The 19,666-nt window shown below is 41.6% G+C and overlaps 1 long non-coding RNA gene and 1 pseudogene across 1 annotated transcript; one reads left to right on the top strand and one right to left on the bottom strand.

The window, feature by feature from the left end:
* The first annotated feature begins 35 nt into the window (after positions 1-35).
* LOC137100282 (uncharacterized) lies at positions 36-4,329 on the top strand. Its single transcript, XR_010910880.1, has 3 exons — positions 36-593; positions 1,851-1,969; positions 3,787-4,329. It is a non-coding gene; the product is annotated as an uncharacterized lncRNA (long non-coding RNA).
* On the bottom strand, positions 1,161-1,538 carry LOC137102038 (peptidyl-prolyl cis-trans isomerase FKBP1A-like; annotated as a pseudogene).
* Positions 4,330-19,666: the final 15,337 nt, after the last annotated feature.

Genomic DNA, 19,666 nt, shown 5'->3' with positions numbered 1-19,666 from the left:
TTTGAAATCATTACCAAATATCATTATACACAAGATTCAGCTTCATGTTACGTTGAGACATGACAGGATTCATATTGTTGTAATGTTGTTTTTAAGACACGTCAGTCCCCAACAGTCAGTTACAGGATGAAATAAAGCAGCTGAAAGACAAAATTAAACATGAGAAAAGTTTAAAAACTAAAACCAGGATTAAAGTAATTTCCATGATATGACTTAAATGTGCCTTTATGTTCAGTTAGAGTTGTTTCATTTTGTTGAACATTTTTCTATGTGGATATTTCTGTTGCAGATCATCACTTAAAAATCTGAGTTTTAACTTCTTTCTAAACTGAAGCTGAAAGAGAAAAGCAGCACATTAAGATCTTATTTTACACAGTGACACTACAGATCATCATCATTCTGATACTGAATGACATGAAATCTGTCTTTAAACATTTGTTTGACATTAAGGGAAGTTGTGTCCTGAAGGATGGAAGAGATTTGGATACAGTTGTTACTTTAAATCCACTGAGAAGAAAAATTGGTATCAGAGCAGAAAAGACTGTGAGAACAGAGAATCAGATCTGGTGATTATCAACAGCAAAGAGGAACAAGTGAGTGAGTGTGTGTGTGTGTGTGTGTGTGTGTGTGTGTGTGTGTGTGTGTGTGTGTGTGTGTGTGTGTGTGTGTGTTAATGTGTGTTAATGTGTGTGAATGTGTGTTAATGTGTGTGTCTTAGTGTGTGTGTCTGTTAATGTGTTTGTGTTAATGTGTGGTCAGTGTGTTTGTGTGTGTTAGTGCGTGTGTGTTACTGTGTGTGTGTCTGTGTGCGTTAATGTGTGTGTGTGTGCGTTAATGTGTGTGTTAATGTGTGTGTGTGTGCATGCGTTAATGTGTGTGTTAATGTGTGTGTGTGTGTGTGCGTGCGTTAATGTGTGTGTTAATGTGTGTGTGTGTGTGTGCGTTAATGTGTGCGTTAATGTGTGTGTGTTACTGTGTGTGTGTTACTGTGTGTGTGTGTTAATGTGTGTGTGTATGTAAATGGTAAATGTTCTGCACTTATATAGCGCGTTTCTACCTATTGGCACTCAAAGCACTTTACACTGCTTCTTGTTCACACACCCCCCCATGTAAACTGAGCTGTAAAAGGTTTTACATAGTCACGCTGATTATTTAAACTTCTCACCCTGAAAATCTGAGTGGAATTTAACAAAGTGAGTGCACAACTTTCAGGCTTCTAGACCAAGCAGCTCCACAAAGGTGAGAAAAGCATTTGGCAGGATGATCCCTGGGTGCCCTTTGCTGCCGTAGGCGTAGTCTGGTGAGCAAATCAGCTTAGCCGGCTGACCCACACTCATCTGGGCTACTCCTTCTTCCCAACCACGGATAACCTCCTGGTGTCCTATCTTCAATTTAAACGGCTTCCCCCGGGATCGCGAAGAATCAAACAAACACTTTCCCATCTGCCAGTGTGCCGACATAGTGCACCACGACGCGCTGCCCCTTCTTCGGAAATGTCCGTCCATATCCATCATTATGGTCTCAATTTCTACTCCCATTTTCTGCTCCTATGTTTCCTCTCGACCACCCTACAATGCGAGCGGGTTTGTGCTAAAGTGCGGGGTTGTGTAGCACCTGTGTGTGTGTGTGTGTGTGTGTGTGTGTGTGTGTGTGTGTGTGTGTGTGTGTGTGTGTGTGTGTGTGTGTGTGTGTGTGTGTGTGTGTGTGTGTGATCTTTGATGGATCTGTTCCTTGTGTTTCTGACCTGCTGTCAGTCTGGATCCTCATTTATTTATTTTCCTGCTCAAAATTTGTCTAAATGTCTTTACAACTGAAACATAATTAAGTGTTTGTCTCTTGTCATTTATTAGAAAATTGTCAGTGAGCTCAGTAAGAATGCAGAGTCCTGGATTGGTCTGTGGACAAAACAGCAACACTCAGGGGGAACGTATCAATGGAAATGGATGGACGGATCAACACTGACACAAGAGTGAGACAGATTTTGTTTCTACTACACTTTCATTAATGTCATTGGTAAAAACTAACATCTGTGTTAAAAGATAAAAACATGTTCACATATCTAATATCAGTTTTAGTTGTTTGAATGAAAAACAGCAAACTGCAAACCTCTGTAACACATCAACCTCTAGTTCCCTAAAACAAGGTGCAGCCTGAATGCAGGCCACAGCTCACAGGGTGAAGGATTTATGGACATATCCAACAATCTTTTCTGCAATTTCAGTGATAGTTGGAGCATGAAGGGTGCAGCCAGGCCCTACGTGGTGACAGGTGGAATACATCAGTGTTAGCAGGAATGCAGTATGAGCATGATGCTAATAGAAATCTCCATAAATATGCTTACAGAGATCAACACCCATGATGCAGCTCGAGACTCACTGTGAGGACAGTTGTATTACTCCATAGAATTATAGCTTCAGAATCTGGGAATAGAATCTTTCCTGTTGCAGGTTTAGAACATTTAGTTACTGCACCTGGATACAGGGTGATTCTGAGACTGTCTACACACCAATTATACTGCATCTAGCTACAACAGGGGATTTCAATTCAATTCAATTCAACTTTATTTATATAGCGCCAATTCACAACAAAGTCATCTCAGGGAACTTTACAGAATAAAGTCAAGATTATAAAGATATATAAAGAGAACCAAACAATTCCCCCTGGAGCAAGCCATAGGCAACAGTGGAGAGGAAAAACTCCCTTTAACGGAAGAAACCAGCAGAAACCAGCAGAACCAGGCTTAGGGTGGACGGCCATCTGCCTCGACCGGTTGGGGTGAGTGGAAAGGGGAGAGAGAAAAGAACAGAGCAACAAAAAGCAACAACAAAACATCGGGCAGATTGGTAGGACCAGTAGCTGCACGCTGGTAGACACACAGCTTCAAAGCCGGGGGACACCTGCAGAAAGGGACAGAGAGAGGGGGACAGAGGAGGACAAAGACAACTACGGGAGAGAACACACAGAGTTAATGACATACAGTGGTGACAATTGCGGGATGAGAGGAGAGATGGTCAAGAGGAGGAAAGGAGCTCAGTGTATTGGGGGGTGGGTCCCCCAGCAGTCTAAGCCTATGGCAGCATAACTATAACTAACTATATGCTTTATTAAAGAGGAAGGTTTTAAGCCTAGACTTAAAAGTAGAGAGGGTGTCTGCTTCCACAAGAGAGGAGCTTGATAGCTAAAGGCTCTATCTGAGTAGGTTTGAAAGTAAAATGCTGAGTTAGTCCAAAATTGTTGTGCAGCATCTAATCAGCATAAACACGTGAAGCTGCAACTGTTCTCCCTCAACAAAAGAATGAAGTTCTGCCTGCAGAAAAACTGCATAACAGCTGCATTTGAATGAACGCTGGCATTGCACCTGCAGGAAAAGAGACCAAATCATTTTCCTTATAGACAAAGCTGAAAGTGATGTGAGGAAACCTGTTGACAAAGTGAAAAGTCTAACAGACAGTGACTGGGCTCAGAGAGAGAAACACTACTGAACATGTGCAGTGGCTTTAAAAAGCAGGAATCAGAGCAGGAAGACACTAAATGCTGCTGGAGTCTGAGCAGAGTCACTAACTTTGATTTGAATGAATGGAGGAGATCTCAGAGTCCTGGATCCAGGTTTCAGTTCACATCTGGGATCAGACTTATCCCCATGATTCTTGTGGTGTCAGCAAATCCCCTACATAGTTACTAAAATGACACTATTTCAAATCATTAAAATGAGATTTAGGTTCATTTGAAAGTGAAAATAATCATGAATTTATCAAAGTCAAAAACAAGGTTTGATTTTTTCCACAGCTTCTGGGCGACAGGAGAGAAACATCCCACTGAGAAGTCATATGCATCATGCTGTGATCAACAAGGAAGATGGAGAAGTGAAAAATATCATCATAATAAAAACTGGATCTGTGAGAAGTAGATTTGCTGCTTCCTCTGATGACAGAGAGGTGTGTAGTGTTGGGATGAAGCTGTTTGTCAAACTCAGAAATGTTCTTCCTGATCCTCAGAGTCATCTCACATTTGTTGACTTGTTCATTCTGTGTCACATGTTCAATCCTCTTTATTCCATAGATATTGTCCCTCTGTGCTCTATGGTGCAGACAGAGTAGTGGGGTTGGAAGTCGTCCACACAACAACTACATGTGGACTTACTAACTCTGTAGTCCCACTAAACTGCTGCAGTCACAGGAAACTGCAGCTTCACTTTGTCTTTACTTGGTTTATTAATCTTATTCATCTTCTTTATTATCTGACACACCTGCAGCCGATTATTGTTTACCTCCTTTTCAAAAACTTCATTGGGACAATTAGTGTCAGTATGGAAATAAAAACTAAAATAAAAGCTACAACTGAATCCAGTTTTCTGATGTTCATCTTTATTGTGCATTGAAAACTCTAGTTGATAAATCTGACACAGAGAAACATGGAATATTTCCATTTCAATAAACATTTTTTTTTCACATATTTAAAGTGACATTTAATACAACACATAATAACTATTCTGTTGTTGACAAGAAATAAATAAAAAGAAATTGGCCCTTTGACACTGCTGTTGAAGTGTCCAGCTCCATCCTCACAATGTCAACTGCAGCTTCCCTTTGACTTTACTTGGTTTATTAATCTTATTCATCTTCTTTATTATCTGACACACCTGCAGCTGATTATGTTTTTCCTCCCTGTTAAAATGAGAGTAGTATGGACATGACAGAGTTCAGGCTTCTTTGGTCTGAAACAAAAACTACAGTTGAATCCAGTTCTGTTTTTCATGTTTACAGACTATTAAAACATCTAGTTCATAAATGTGACACAGTAAACATCTGTTTTATTTATTACAACATAAAAATCCTGATCAGTCTGCACTCAGTGGAAAAAACATTGGTCAGAAGAGTGAGAATGGAAATTATTTAAAACATATGTCATATATCACATTTTTATTAAGATCACAATATATAAGGTTACTTCTTTGGATGGAACAGATGGATGGAAGTGAAAAGAAATTATAATAATTTTATGGTTTTAGATGACATGTTTTCATCTTGCAGGGAGGTAATTAGTTAACCAGCAGGTTCAGGAACAAGTTCCCAGCACAAGGACAAACTGAACCACAGTGACATGTGATGTATATATGAAGGGGCTGATGAGGGAAGTGGGAACAGGGGTGTAAGTGGGTGGAGTCAGTGGTGAATGGGAAACAGGTGGATCTGAAAGGGGAGTCAAATGACTGCAGGGAGGTCTGAGGACATCTGGTGGACAGATGGAGAATGGCAGGAAAAAGACAAAATAAACAATTGTGTGTCGTCTACATCTGAAGAAGGAAATTCAAAATGCTGAGTGTCTCCACATTCTGAAGGTGAATTCTGTCTCATAGTGAAGATTTCAACATTCAAAAAATGTTAAGCCGAACTGACACATATAGAGGAACATGTAGAAGTACTACTGCCCCCTACTGGCCAACACATTCAGGATTTCACATAAATGATTACATTACTTTTAAAACATGAAAATAAGTACCCAGAGACATTTAGTGCAGCACTGTGAATAAATACATTTACTGAAGTACTTTTACTAGACAGGAGTATTTCTGTTCTAGAGTCATCTTCAAGTTTATCTGTTTTTATAATGGTTAATATCTTTAATATGATATTTAGTATGAATTCCATAATAATATCATTTAATTTGTGCATGAACTTTTAGTTACGTTAGGGCAAGAAAGAAATGTTTGTGAGGAGAAAACTTTGAGGTTAAATTAGTTAGTGAGTTAGTTAGTTGAGGTTAAATTAGTGTGTGTATTATCTGTTAAAAGGAAACAAAAAAACTTTGTATTTAGTAGAAAATGTTTTTAAGTCAAGTGGCTGCTCAGGATGCTCTCAATGGTCCCTTTGTAGAACATGGTCAGGACGGGAGGGAGATGCGCTTTCCTCAGCCTTCTTAAGAAGTAGAGACGCTGCTGGGATTTTTCTTGGTGATGGAGCTGGTATTGACTGACCAGGTGAGGTTGTCCGCCAGATGAACACCAATGAATATGGTGTAATGTGCCTCATGACGAGCCTCTCGAAGCACTTCATCACGATGGGTGTGAGCGCGACAGGACAATAGTCATTGAGGCAGGAGACAGTAGACTTCTTAGTCACGGGAACAATGGTCGTTGTCTTGAGGCACGTAGGAACAACGTTGCTGCTCAGGTAGATGTTGAAGATGTCTGTAAAGACAGCGGCTAGCTGATCTGCACATTCCCTGAGCACTCTGCCAGGAATGTTGTCTGGTCCAGCAGACTTCCGTGGGTTAACTCCTCATAGAGCCTCACGGTCACAAGCAGGTGATGTTGTCTTGTAGTTCATGATCGCCTGGATGTCCTGCCTTATGCGCCGGGTGTCTCCGCTGTCTTGGAAGTGGTCGTGGATTCTCTTTGTGTGTGTGCACTTCGCTTCTCTAATGGCACGGGACAGTTTGGCCCTTGCTGTTCTTAAGGCCGTCTTGTCCCCAGTTCTGAAGGCAGATTGTCTTAGTTTCAGCAGCACACGCACATTAGCATTTATCCACAGCTTCCTATTGGAGCGTGTAGTGATGGTCTTGGAGATGGTCACGTCATCAACTCACTTGCTGATGTAGCTGGTTACTGTTGACGTTTATTCCTCCAAGTTGATGGAGTCGCCGTTGGTTGCGGCCTCCGTAACATGTCTCAGTCAGTGCACTCAAAACAGTCTTGAAGAGCAGAATTAGCTCCTGCTGGCCAGGTTTTCACCTGTTCAGAACCGGTTTAGAGCTTCTGACGAGTGATCTGTATGCTGGAATTAACATAACCGAGATGTGGTCTGAGTAGCCGAGATGGGGACGGGGCTCTGCACGATACGCGCCGGGGATGTTTGTGTAAACAAGATCCAGCGTGTTCGCTCCTCTCGTTGCAAAGTCCACATGCTGATAGAGTTTAGGGAGCACAGTCCTGAGATTTGCATGGTTGAAATCTCCGCAACAATAAACAATGGATGGCGACTTCCGGAACTGTGTCGCTGAACCACGTCTCCGTGAAAATAAAGACGCAGCAGTCTCTGAACTCTCGCCGCGTGGTCCGCTGGAATCAGATGTAATCCAGTTTGTTGTCCAGGGAGCAGACGTTAGAAAGGAGAATGTAAGGGAGAGCCGACTGGCTAGGGTTAGCATTTAGCCTAGCACGGACACCCGCCTGCCTGCCGCGCTTCCGACGTCCCCTCTCCCGGCCACCGGCATCAAGCAGACGTCGCGAAGGTTACCAATTACTTTATCATGCAGATTATTGGTTGCATGATTCCTGTGCAGCAACAGTGTCTGGCAGTCATGGGAATAAGAATGGGTTGGGCTCTTTCCGTCACTCTCCACCTCCTTGACCTCTCTGCCTTTCTCCCCTTGTCTCCCTCCATCTATCCCAGGAGTAGTCAGTTGATGAAAGGTAGAGTGAACATCTGCTGCAGGGATTTTCTATTGTGTAAGAGGAAGCTAAAGTAGCAATGCTACTGGCATTTTCTAAATTTATCATAATGTCCACAATCATAGACATACTAACTTCAACACTGAATCTTCTGCACTTATATTTACCTAATGTCATCCTGCATTATCTTGTATCTGTCCCATAGACCTTCATTGTTATCCAAAAACTATTAAACACTTGAGCCAGACTTAACTCTCCAATGTGCAATATGTATGAATACACATTTGACTGGCCACAGTACAATGAAATGCAGAGTTGAAGATTGTGGGATAAAATTGGTTAAAATATGTCAACCAATCATTTCATTCACAAGATAAACTAGACTGTAGGCTGACAAGAAACAGTGGTGAGTAGAGAATATTCAGTGTTGGTATTAGTGTCTGTATGGTTATCAACAATATGAATTATTTAAAAATGACTAAAGTTATCCTGTAAATTGCTTCAGATAATCAGCTGATACAATCCAAAACATGGCACCAGGAAGATGGGCAGACTATTAAAATAATGAAATGATGTGAAACAGCTGTTGAAAGGAGTAGAGCAGTGATTATACAATGACCTGGAAACATTGAGGGATGTAGGCACAGCAGCAGGGTTTAGAACCAGAACCTATAGATGACAAACACACCGGCAACGTAACATATTGGGTGGCCTGATAAAACTGAAATGGATCTTTAAAAGTTAAGTAGATTGCATTGTATCAGAAGTTTTCTAAAAGATGATAAATAAAGCTGTTGTCATAGTAGAACTCGCAGTTGAGGAAACAAACTTGCATTAGTAGAATCTTTAATACTATTTTGCCAGAAGTTGCATTAACTTTATCAATAAAACAATTATAAATCCACAAATACATTACTCTTAACATTTTTAATCGAGGGAGGGACTTTACTGAAAAACAGAATTACTGCAATCAACGTGTTACTGTGTTTTGATTTGCAAAAGTTAAACCCATGTTCTAATCAGCTTCTGTAATTTTTGATAAATAGATTCCTCAAAAATAAAGAAAGGAGACCCTGGACTGAACAGGAGAAGACTGCAGTTCAGCAAAACATGACCTGGAACTCAGACCTGGAAGTATTTTGTCAACAATGAAATTATTAAGATAAAGAGGAAGCTTGCATTTTAATTTTCAAGATCTTTTTTCTTCTTTTTGAAAACTGAATTTCTAAGGTTGTTTTTGCTTTACAGAGGTATGAAGTATCTAAGTGCACTGAATTGTTTTTAGTTACCTAGAGTGTGTTCACTTTATGCTACTTCACTCTCTCTCCACTGCAGTTATGAGATGTTAAACTTTGGACTTTATACACATTTCATGTACTTGGAAGTTTTATGTACTAGTTACTTTGCAGTAACAGTGTAGATTCCACTGTTACTGATGAAGCATCTACCAGTACATAAAACATAAATAATTCATCCTTTTTCAATGTTTTACTTCTAAACTCAGACAAAACTGAAATCATAGTATTTGGGCCCAAAAATCTCAGAGATATGATGTCCAACCATATTGTTACTCTAGATGGCATAAGTCTGGCCTCCAGTACTACTGCAAGGAACCTTGGAGTTATTTTTGACCAGGATTTGTCCTTTACCTCACATATAAAACAAATCTCTAGAACATTCTTCTTCCACCTACGAAACATTGCCAAAATTAGGAGCATCCTGTCTCAAAGTGATTATTATTTCAATTAATGTTATGATCTTAATCACACTGTTCTTTGCCCCATAGAAACTATGTCTGTTCCAGGACCACCGAAACTTTTCAAACCAAAAATGAACACAAGGGAAGTTAATCATAAAAACCTAATACAAGTTAAGACTACTGCTCATAATGAACCAAAACCCAAAACTATTAAATGTGGATTACTAAATATTAGATCTCTCTCTTATAAATATCTGTTATTGAATGATCATCAATTCGATTTATTCTGTCTCACTGAAACTTGGTTGCAGCAGGAAGAATATGTCAGTTTAAATGAGTCATATTAATGATCATGTTCCTAGAAGCACAGGCTGAGGTGGAGGAGTTGCAGCAATCTTCCATTCTAGCTTATCAATAAACCCTAGACCTAAACATAGTTATAACTCATTTGAAAGTCTTACTCTTAGCCTTTCACACCCAAACTGGAAAACTCAAAAACCACTATTACTTGTTATCGTGTACCGTCCTCCAGTCCCTTATTCAGAGTTTTTGATAGAATTTTCTGATTTTCTATCTAATTTAGTGCTTAGTACAGATAAAGTCATTATAGTGGGTGACTTTAACATTCATGTAGATACTGCTGCAGTCACAGGAAACTCTTTATGTTCATCTTCCAGTGAAAACCTTCATCAGGAGACTGAGAGGTTTAGTTTGGAAAATAAAAGTTTTTTTCTTCATTGTTCTGACAAATAAATATGTTTTAATCCACATTTCTATTGTTAATTTTTAACATGTATGGGGGAGAAAAAAAATAAACCCGAGAAATATTACACAAAGAAATGTTGTAGACTTTTATCTGAATTAGTTTCCACAGAATCAAACTGATATTTACGACCAAATACAGTCTAATAATTAGTCCCTCTTGATTTCAATCTGCAGTCAGTCAAAACAAACATTGGCCACAGGAATAAGAAAATGAAAATACATCAACATGAGGAATTTAAGATGTTTTAAAAGATCACATCTATATATATAGATATAAATCTGAGTCAGTTCGTAAGAACATGAATCCACAGCACAAACAGAAACACAATGAGATGTGTTCAACCAAATTATTGTGGAAACCAGGCTGTTTTCCATGCAGAGGAGCTGATGAGGGAAGTGGGAACAGGTGTGTAGGAAGGAGGGGACACATCTGGGGGGAGAGTCAGGTGACTGAAGGGATGGAAGTCTGAGGACATCTGGTGGACAGATGGAGAATAGCAGGAGACAGACAAATGTCCGAACAAACAGAGCTTCACTGGATCCTGACTATGTCTGTCCTGGATGAGCAGTATCAAAGCTGGTTATCAGCTGGTTCTGTGAAGCCTGGGTTTCCAGAGTGTGTTCATGTGAAAAAAGCAGAGTTGCTCAGTAGAAGTGACACTAACAGAACCATGAATGAAGTATCTAATGTAATATAAGATTAAAGGGAGATACCTGCACAAATGTGCTTAGAACATGAGCAAAACCATTTCTGCCAGGTGAACTGTAAATGATATGATCACGTTATTACCAGAATAAGACACTCAGCAAAGTAACAGTTTTTTACTTTTGACTGTTCTGTCAGTGCTTGTGTGGTTTCCTCCCACAGTCCACAGACATGTATGTTAGGTTAACTGCTGACTCTAAATCGCTGTAGGTGTCAATGTGAGAGTGAGAGTTTAAAGAAGCTTCAACATCCAGGACGTCTTTTAGAGTCTGATTATCTTGCAAGAGATAAGTTCATCAACTGTAGGTAGAAAGTTTTGCTCTTCTGGTGAAGTGGATATTTGGTCTGTTGTTGGTGGTAGTTTCAGCTTAGTAATCACTGAGCGTTCACACCTTTGACCTAACAAAGACACACAAGTTAGGTTGGTTTCAATGAGGGGGCGGTTTCAGCTGTAGCCAATTAAGACCATATATAAGGCACCTGTTGGGTTGGAGCAGCAGCCCTTGTGTTCAGGCCTCCTTGTGTAAAGACGAGCGAGTCTACCTGCACCAGTGCACCGAGCGAGGACATTAGGTAGTTTATCTCTAACTTCTTCTACTTCTGTTCCTCTAGTTTGCTTCACATTAACCCTTTCAACTCTGTAAAGCCTTTTTCTTTGTTATACCATGTGTTTTCAGCAGATCCCTGTTCTCCTCCCTAGACACAGGACATGGCGTCCTACTAGAAGACATGTTTCTCACCTACGCACTCTAACACAGACCACTTTGTCACCAGCCTCTTTTTCTCTTGCCCTGTGGAACTGCCAATCTGCAGTGAACAAGACCGACTTCATTCCAGCTTTTGCTACACAGTCAGCTGTTCACCTGCTTGCACTTACAGAAACCTGGATCAGGCCACAGAACACGGCCACCCCAGCTGCACTCTCCACCAATTTTTCATTCTCTCACACTCATCAGGTCGGGGGGGGGAGGGACTGGTCTTCTCATTAATGATACTTGGAAGTTTTCCTCGACAGCACCACTCAGCAATCTGTCATCTCTGGAATATCATACCGTTAGGGTCACAGCACCGATTTCAGTCCAGGTGATTGTGATATATGGACCACTGGGCCAGCTGGGGAACTTCTGCAATGAACTGGACATGTTGCTGTCCCACTTCCTGGAAGATGGCACTCCTTTCATCATCATGGGAGACCTGAACATTCACCTGGACAAACCACATGCAGCTGATGTGTTTGCTCTTCTAAACACATTTGACCTGAGTCTGGTCTCCACTCCTCCGACCCACAAAGCTGGCAACCTCGACCTCATCCTCACTCGGAACTGCACCACAGATAACATCTTGGTCACTCCTCTGCATGTATCGGATCATTTTTTCATTCAACTCACAGTCTGTATCCCTAGACCTTTACAATCTCCTCCCACACTTGTAACATCCCGGCATAACCTCAGGTCTCTCAATCCGGATCGATTCTCCTCGCTGGTCTCCGCAACTCTGCCCCAACACAGGACCTCTCCATCCTCCATACAGATGCAGCCACAGACAGCCTCTGCAATACACTTTCATCATGTCTGGATTGTCTCTGTCCCATGTCTTCGAGACCCGCTCGTCTCTCACCTTCTAATCCGTGGCTCACTGACTGGATCTGTGAACAACGCACCACGCTCAACAGTGCTGAGAGGAAGTGGCGCAAATCCAAGACTCCATCTGCCTTTGCTGAGTATCAGGATCTGCTTGGACCTTTTTCTCACAGTGTCAACAGGGCAAAGATCGATTACTACCAGTAGAAGCTCAGCAACACCTCTGACACCAGAAAGCTTTCGAATCACTCATCTACCCACCTTCACCTCCACCATCTACCTCTCTCATTGCTTACGACTATGCCGACTTCTTTACCAACAAGGTGGCAGCCATCAGCTCACAGTTCTCCTTCTCTTGATCCCTCTATAGTGGAGAACTACAGACTTGTCTGCTCGTTCCATTGTCTTGGCCAGAATAGGAAGGAGGGAGTCTTCAACCAACTCTCAGACTTCCTTTCCAAGAACAACTTCCTCGATGTCAACCAGTCTGGCTTCAAGAGGGGTCACTCCACAGAAACGGCACTCCAGGACAAGCGCTGTGTTAACTTTTTATGAGGATCTCTCAGCTAGAAAATGAGCGACTGGCTCGTGTTTATAGCATTTTATAATGTAGCTAATTTGGAGAGATAAAAGCTGGTGTCAGCTGTTGGCTAAACTACAACCACCACCTCCCACTGCTGTCAATGAGCTCGTTATCAGACTGTTAGTTTGAATGGTGATTTAACAGTGAATATGCTGAATGATTGTATCACAATGTGTAGATTTGTTAGATCAGCTGTTAACAAACCAACCAGCTTTTTGTAAGAGCACAGAGGCAGAAAAGTGGCATAATCACCATGGAGGGATGTAATTCTTTTTACATCAAAGTCCGACCACATTTGAATAAAACTGAAACTAACACAAAGTGACCTGTACAGTCTAAGTTTGAAAAATTCACAATTGGTGCAGTTTATGAAAATGCAGCTTCTTTTCTTGCTGCATTGCTTCATCCATCAGTCTGTCAGCTGAGATTTATTTATTTATCATTATTATTTGATCATAGGCTACTGGGTGACTAACACACCCAGTAGCCTATGATCCTATGACTAGCCAACCCAGAGTTCAATGTTGTTTAGAACTCTGGATAAACAGCTTCAGATTAGTTTAAAATAGTTTTAAACAAATCTGAAGCTGTTTATCCAGAGTCTCTGGTTAATAAACTACCAGCCTGATCCACTGCCTGTTTTAATGATCATGAGTTAGTACCTAACCAGACACATGAGAGGTTGGGGAGTCCCCACCTGTCAATGTCCAGAGCATTTACTTTAAAAAGTCCGATCTCAGTGTCGGACATATTTAATAATAACAGGCTCATTAGTGAAATTTCCACTTCTCTATGTGTAGATAAGCTTGTTTGGGGGAATTCGCCATGAAATTAAGCAGAAGCACTGACACATGATCCAAAGGTTGGGTAACCATGGAGATGGCGTCACATCTGAGAGGTGTGAATGATTACTTCATTTAAATATCATTGAAAACCCCCAAACCTCTGCAGCAGTCCGGATGGTTTTACTATTGTTCTACTTTTTCAGTGTGATCAAATCCTCCTTGCTGCTCAGCTGTTGTGTCGCAAACTGGTGGCTACACAAAAGAGAGAGAGAGAGTTACTAAAAGTGAAAATCTATTTGAAAATTGGACCAGAAGCACATTTACTGACTTTCTGCTTGTAAGAGCAGTTACAGTCTGTTACAGCAGCTCCTGTTCGAGGCTGAGGAGAAGATCAGTCTGTTCTCCTGTACATACAGAGGAAAATCACAAAGTTAAACTAGAATGGGCCTTTCCTACAGAAAATGCGTGATTGCTGAAAGCCAGCCGCTGCAGCTGCTGCAGCCATCGTCGAATCTGCAGCTCTGAACATTGTAGAAGCGACACCACTCGAACAAAACAATAAAAATCATTTGCAGTACGTCCAGAGGAGCAATAGAGCCAACACTGTAACATGTGAAGCATTTCATCATGGGGCAGCTGTCCACAAAGTTTCATCATGTTACCATGTGTAGTTTTTGTAGTTTCATCAAAGTCAGTCATTGCTTTAGTTTAAAAAAAAAAGATCACAAAAGTCGCAGTTCCACGAACGGCCGCAAGGTAAATGTTGCAGACATACGGTATTTCCATAGGAGGCGATAACAAAGAGTTTTGTTGACCAAAATCAACAACAACTGAAAAAAACAAAAAAAAAAAAGAACACATGTAGATAGGAGAAGTGTAGGTCGTGGAAAAACACTAATTGAGAAAGCAGTCATGGCGTCTAACGAGTATGCGACAATTAAAGAAATTAAGAGTGAAACTCCATCAACAGGTAGAGGTAGCTCACCCTATAAACCATTCAAACCGTTAAAAGTAAAGTGTGTTGCTGGACGAGAAATGTCAAAATGCATGGAATTTGTGTTTTCTAGGGATGAAGTCAGCGTCGGCAAAGTTAAGAAGAGCGTCCATTATGGACTAGAGGACGAAACCGACCCAGTTAAAGTCACAGCAGATGAGAATGTCATAAAGCAAATGGACATGGAGATAGAAAACACGTACAGGAATTATGGATTTGTCCCAGGAAGGGACAGTGGAAGTGCATTGATTCTTTTGAAACCAAACACTGTGGTTTTTCAAACAGTGACACTGAGTGTGCCAGAGGAGTTTGTGTTAAAAGCAACACAAACACTACATCCACCATCTTTTGATGTCACGGTTTTCAACAAGACCTGCAAAGACAAAGTCGTCACAATGCATGGACGACTTGTTTTGGTAAGTTTATAGCAAAGACTATAATTTACCATGATACGGTGTTGTGACGGTTGATTCTAATTATATAGAGTAGCTTCTGTCGTGGCAAAAACTGTAAGGCAAGGATCTCCATCCTCCACTATAGGTATCAAATCAGAATAGCCAACCAAATCACGTGATGCCAAAACAGGTTTTTTCTGCTTCTGGTTTCAGACAGAGGGGAAGGCCTGTTGCTACTGGATCCAGCTTTGAAAAAAAAAAAAAAAGCAACAGGCCCCAGTTTACCCCCGTGAGGTTGGCGTAACACAGAGGTCAACAAACCGAGTAAATGCATGTTAGGATTAGGCAGACCCAGAGTGGGAGCTACAGTGAGTGCTGCCTTAAGATCACTGAATGCTTTTTCTCCTTCAATAGTCCACTTAATTTTATCACGTACTGAAAGTTGTTTACCATGCACCATAGCAGACAGGGAAGCTTCGCGCAAAGAGTAATTTGGGATCCACTGTCTGCAGAATGATGTCATGCCAAGGAAACTCATCATCTGTTTTTTTTTTTGTTTTTTTTGGTAACAGGCTTAGGAATATTTTGAATTTTAAGAATTCATTTTGGCGACAGTGTTTTGCCCTCTGGGGTGATCACATGGCCCAGACATGTCACTTTTGCTGCACAAATTGCATTTTTGTAAAACTTATTTTATGGCCATTATCTGCAAGATGTTTTAAAAGGTGCACCGTATCAATTTTGCATGCGTCTTCAGTTTGGCTACAAATCAGCAGATCATCTACATATTGTGAAAGCGCTGAGCTGGCCGGCAAATTAAGATCTTTTTTAAACAGGGAATATCGGAGTGCGCACTGGGGAATTGTTACATGGAATTATTACACCTGCTTTTAGCAGAGAATTGAACACAGGCCTTATGCCATCGATGGCTTCCTGCTTTAAAGGATATTGCTTCTGACATGGCCTGTACTCTGATTTTGGATGTACTGTCAGAGGTTCTACATCTCTCATAAGACCTAAATCATATTTATGGGCTGCCCAGAGATTTTGGAATTTTAGCCAATGGGATATGTGGAGTGTCCCCCTTAAATAGTACTTCCTGTTTAGAGGAGAGTGAGACAGAGGCAACCGCAGCAGTCCTTGTCCAATACACATTTGTCAAACACATCACTTCCGATCCACCATTTTCAACATACCACTGACTTTCTCCATTCAACATACCACTGACCTTAATATTCAACATACTATTGACTTTCATATTCAACATACTATTGACTTTCATATTCAACATACTATTGACTTTCATATTCACCTTCTGGTCCTACATTTACGTGTGCTGTGCAGTGTAGTGTAGTGACTTATGTTGGAATGTTTCTGCTTGTGTGTGTGTGTGTGTGTGTGTGTGTGTGTGTGTGTGTGTGTGTGTGTGTGTGTGTGTGTGTGTGTGTGCAAAATCTGCAAGCTGCTGTGCAACAGGTGTGTTGTCAACAAGTTGCCATTTATATGCATCATATCTGGGTTTTGTCTTTGTGTGTGTGAATGTGTAGATGCGGGTCACCTGATCTGATTTCTGCTCCTGTATGGGTGTCACCTGATCCAGCGTCTGCTCCCCCTGTTCTCCCACTCAGTCAGCCAATTTCTGGTTTCATCCTGTTTAGAAATGCATCCTTAAGATGGTCCTCATAGGAACTCATGGGGTTCCTTCCCAGTCCATCTTCTGGTGGAACATGACCACTGTGTATGTCATATGCCTCAGTTAACCGTGCGAGAAATGCTCCCACAGACTCGTTTGGCTCCTGCTGTATGGCACTGATCACACTCATGTCTTGCTTAATCAGAAACTTTGCTTGCACACCCTGCACCAGTAGTGTTACAGCGTTCCTGTATAAAGCATTGTCCTCATGTTCCCAGTCTTGCTGCTTCAGACGAAGCCTGAGATTGGAGTTGGTAAACGAGTGTCTGACCTTGTGAAAATCACATCGCAGCTGTCGTTTAAACAGGCGTTCCGGTTCCTGAAAAGTTGGTTTGTAGTCCTGCACCATGTTCTGGAAGTCCTCTCCCCACTTGTTAGCATTTCTTTTTGGGTGAGTGACTTTCTCAATTTCTTCTTTAATGTCCAATTCTGTCCAGGAGCGGAAAACAAGTTGGTGGCCATGAACTCCTCCCACCTCAATCATAGGGAAAGTTAGGAAATGCATACCATCTCCTATCTGTTTGGGGAAAGTTCTGTCCTTTTGATCTGGTGTGCATGGAGTCTCCTTTCACACTTCCAGGGCTGGGCTCCAGGAGTGATGACTCAGAGGTGTTGCCCCTTTGTGCTCCTTCTGTGGTTGCTGCATTTTTCTGATGGGGGAGGGCTGGCTTGGATTTCCCCCTGCTGTGCTGCTTGGCTCTGGTATGGTGGGAGAGGCAGTGGAGGAGCAGAGACCAGATCTGGATCCACCTTGTGAAACTCAGACAATACAGGATACAGAGGTTCAGTGTCAGAAAAATCTTTTGTATTCCATAAACTATATGTTCTAGTTCTATTTGTTTGAGCCTTTCATGTACGTTTGTATTCTGTCTTCTAAACATTCACTCTCCCTCACGTGACATTCATCTTTCCACATGCTAAATACCTTCCAGTCAGGGTGTAACACCTTGTGCTTTCTTTGTTTGGACAAGGACTTGTGATGCTCTGTGCTCTCCCTTTCTTTCTTTTCCAGTTTATCTTTTAACTACCCTCTTTAGGAAACCCCAATTCCCACCATTCAGTCAACTGATTACAATTTATCCTTATACTTTTTGACATTTCTTCACATAATGGTGACAAATCAGTTGGCAGACTGTGCCCAGGCCAGGCGCTCATTTCTCTAGTACCCAGTACTAAACCCATTCCTCTAGTTGCCGTTCCCTAGCGCTACCTTTCCTCGTGCGACTCAGAGTTTACTGCGCTGCATACAACAGTAGTCAATAGCACAACGGTTCAACTAAGACAACGTCTTGTCAACTACCCAACCAGTAGTGAGTTTTATAGAGCTCTCTTACCAAGTTCTGGTCTGCTCGCATTCTTCTCCGTTGCTGTTTCACCGGTCCGTATCGCTCCTGGATTGGATCGGCGGGTGGGCTCCTCAGGAGAAGAGCTTCTCAACCATAGGGAGGAATCAACTGTTACTTGTGTACAGTGCTACTGTTCATCCAACAGAGTCCAGACCACGCGTCCAATCCCACTTCTGACACAAATTCTGTCGTGGCAAAAACTGTAAGGCAAGTTAGGAGGCAAAAAGGCAACTTACAAGTGAATGTTAAGGGTGAATTTAATCAGCAAAATGGTGAAACATGCAGAGCAGAACAGAGCTACACTCTAGAGTGGGCCAATCTGATTGACCAAGATGTGTAGGTTGTTCAGCCTTTTATACATACAACTCAACAGCTGGGTTCACACAAAGAACAAAGGGATGAGTCAATGCAAATCAACCTTCATACAATGTGGTCAGGAGTCTTATTTAGCAAGTTCATGTCACTTTGTCCTTTTGTCTTCATTGTCTTTTGTCTTCATTGTCTTTTAAGTCCTTGAGATTGATGATTTGTGCTGGTTCCCGTGGGCTTCCTTCCTTAAAGCAAATGTTCAGGTGTAGGTAGTTTTATAGTTGATATCTACCTAACACACTTCTTTGTGTGGCCAGAGACATGATGTCTTGCTGGGAAGCAAAAGGTGAGGAGGCACTGGTGTAAGCAGGTTTGATAGTGGGTCTGTGAGAAGTGTGAAAACAGTGAAACAGTGTTACCTAGATTTTGAAATTTCCCTCACAGTAATGACTTAAAAAGTCAAAGCTTTAGTAGAGAATTTCACACATGCTGCAAATATTTAAAGGGTTATTACAGCATTAAAACGTAACCCACATATAATCTGAATATGAAATATAGAGTTTTATGAAAAAGTAATGGCACTGTTTGTAATTTTATGCTCTTCTACATAAATCCTGAAATGTGATCTTATCTTGGTAAATGGTCACTTATATAGCACTTTTATCCAAAGCGCTTTACAATGTTGATTCCCATTCACAAACTCACACAGTGATGGTGGTGGCTGCAATGCAAGGTGCTCACCTGACCCACCGGGAGCAACTTGGGGTTCAGTGTCTTACACTTCGAGGTGTAGCCGGGAGCAGGGCTCGAACCAATGACCCTGTGGTCCATGGTCGACTGTCTGCAGTTTGTCTTTTCAGCCAGAAGGCGACAACACACAAAGTGTCGTCTTCGTCATCAGTCCACAGGACTGAATCCTCCTGCCTGTGGATGCATCCATTTTTGGTGAAAACTAGTTTTGAATCTGATCCATCACACAGCTGCTGTCATAACCCTGTGTGTATGTTGACTTTGTCAGATGATGTGATGGACATAAGTTGTCCGATAGATTGTGTCTCTGTCTCTCTAACGTGATCTGGGATGAGATTACATTACTGTGTCATACATGTTCAGACCCCCCTGAACCGTGGAGATGGTCTCACATTTTAGAGGTGTGAAGGACGACTTCCTTTAAACATAAATGGAACACTCTCTGCATTAATGGAACACTGGGGAACCTGTGCACGTGCTGTCATTAACATCTAAGAGACCGTTTCCAGCGGTCAAAGTGTCTCTGAAAGCAGGGACACAGGCAGCAGCTGTTAAAGCACAAATCCAGAAACTCCTGTAACTACAGCAACTTTCAGACCTGCAGCGCAACTCTGACGTCATCTTGTGTCCAAGTTAAACGCTGCCGACCATATACTGCGAGCCTCCTGGTG

This window comes from Channa argus, chromosome 1 (assembly GCF_033026475.1).
Source record: "Channa argus isolate prfri chromosome 1, Channa argus male v1.0, whole genome shotgun sequence".
Lineage (NCBI taxonomy): Eukaryota > Metazoa > Chordata > Actinopteri > Anabantiformes > Channidae > Channa > Channa argus.
This window is presented reverse-complemented; position numbering and strand designations above follow the sequence as displayed.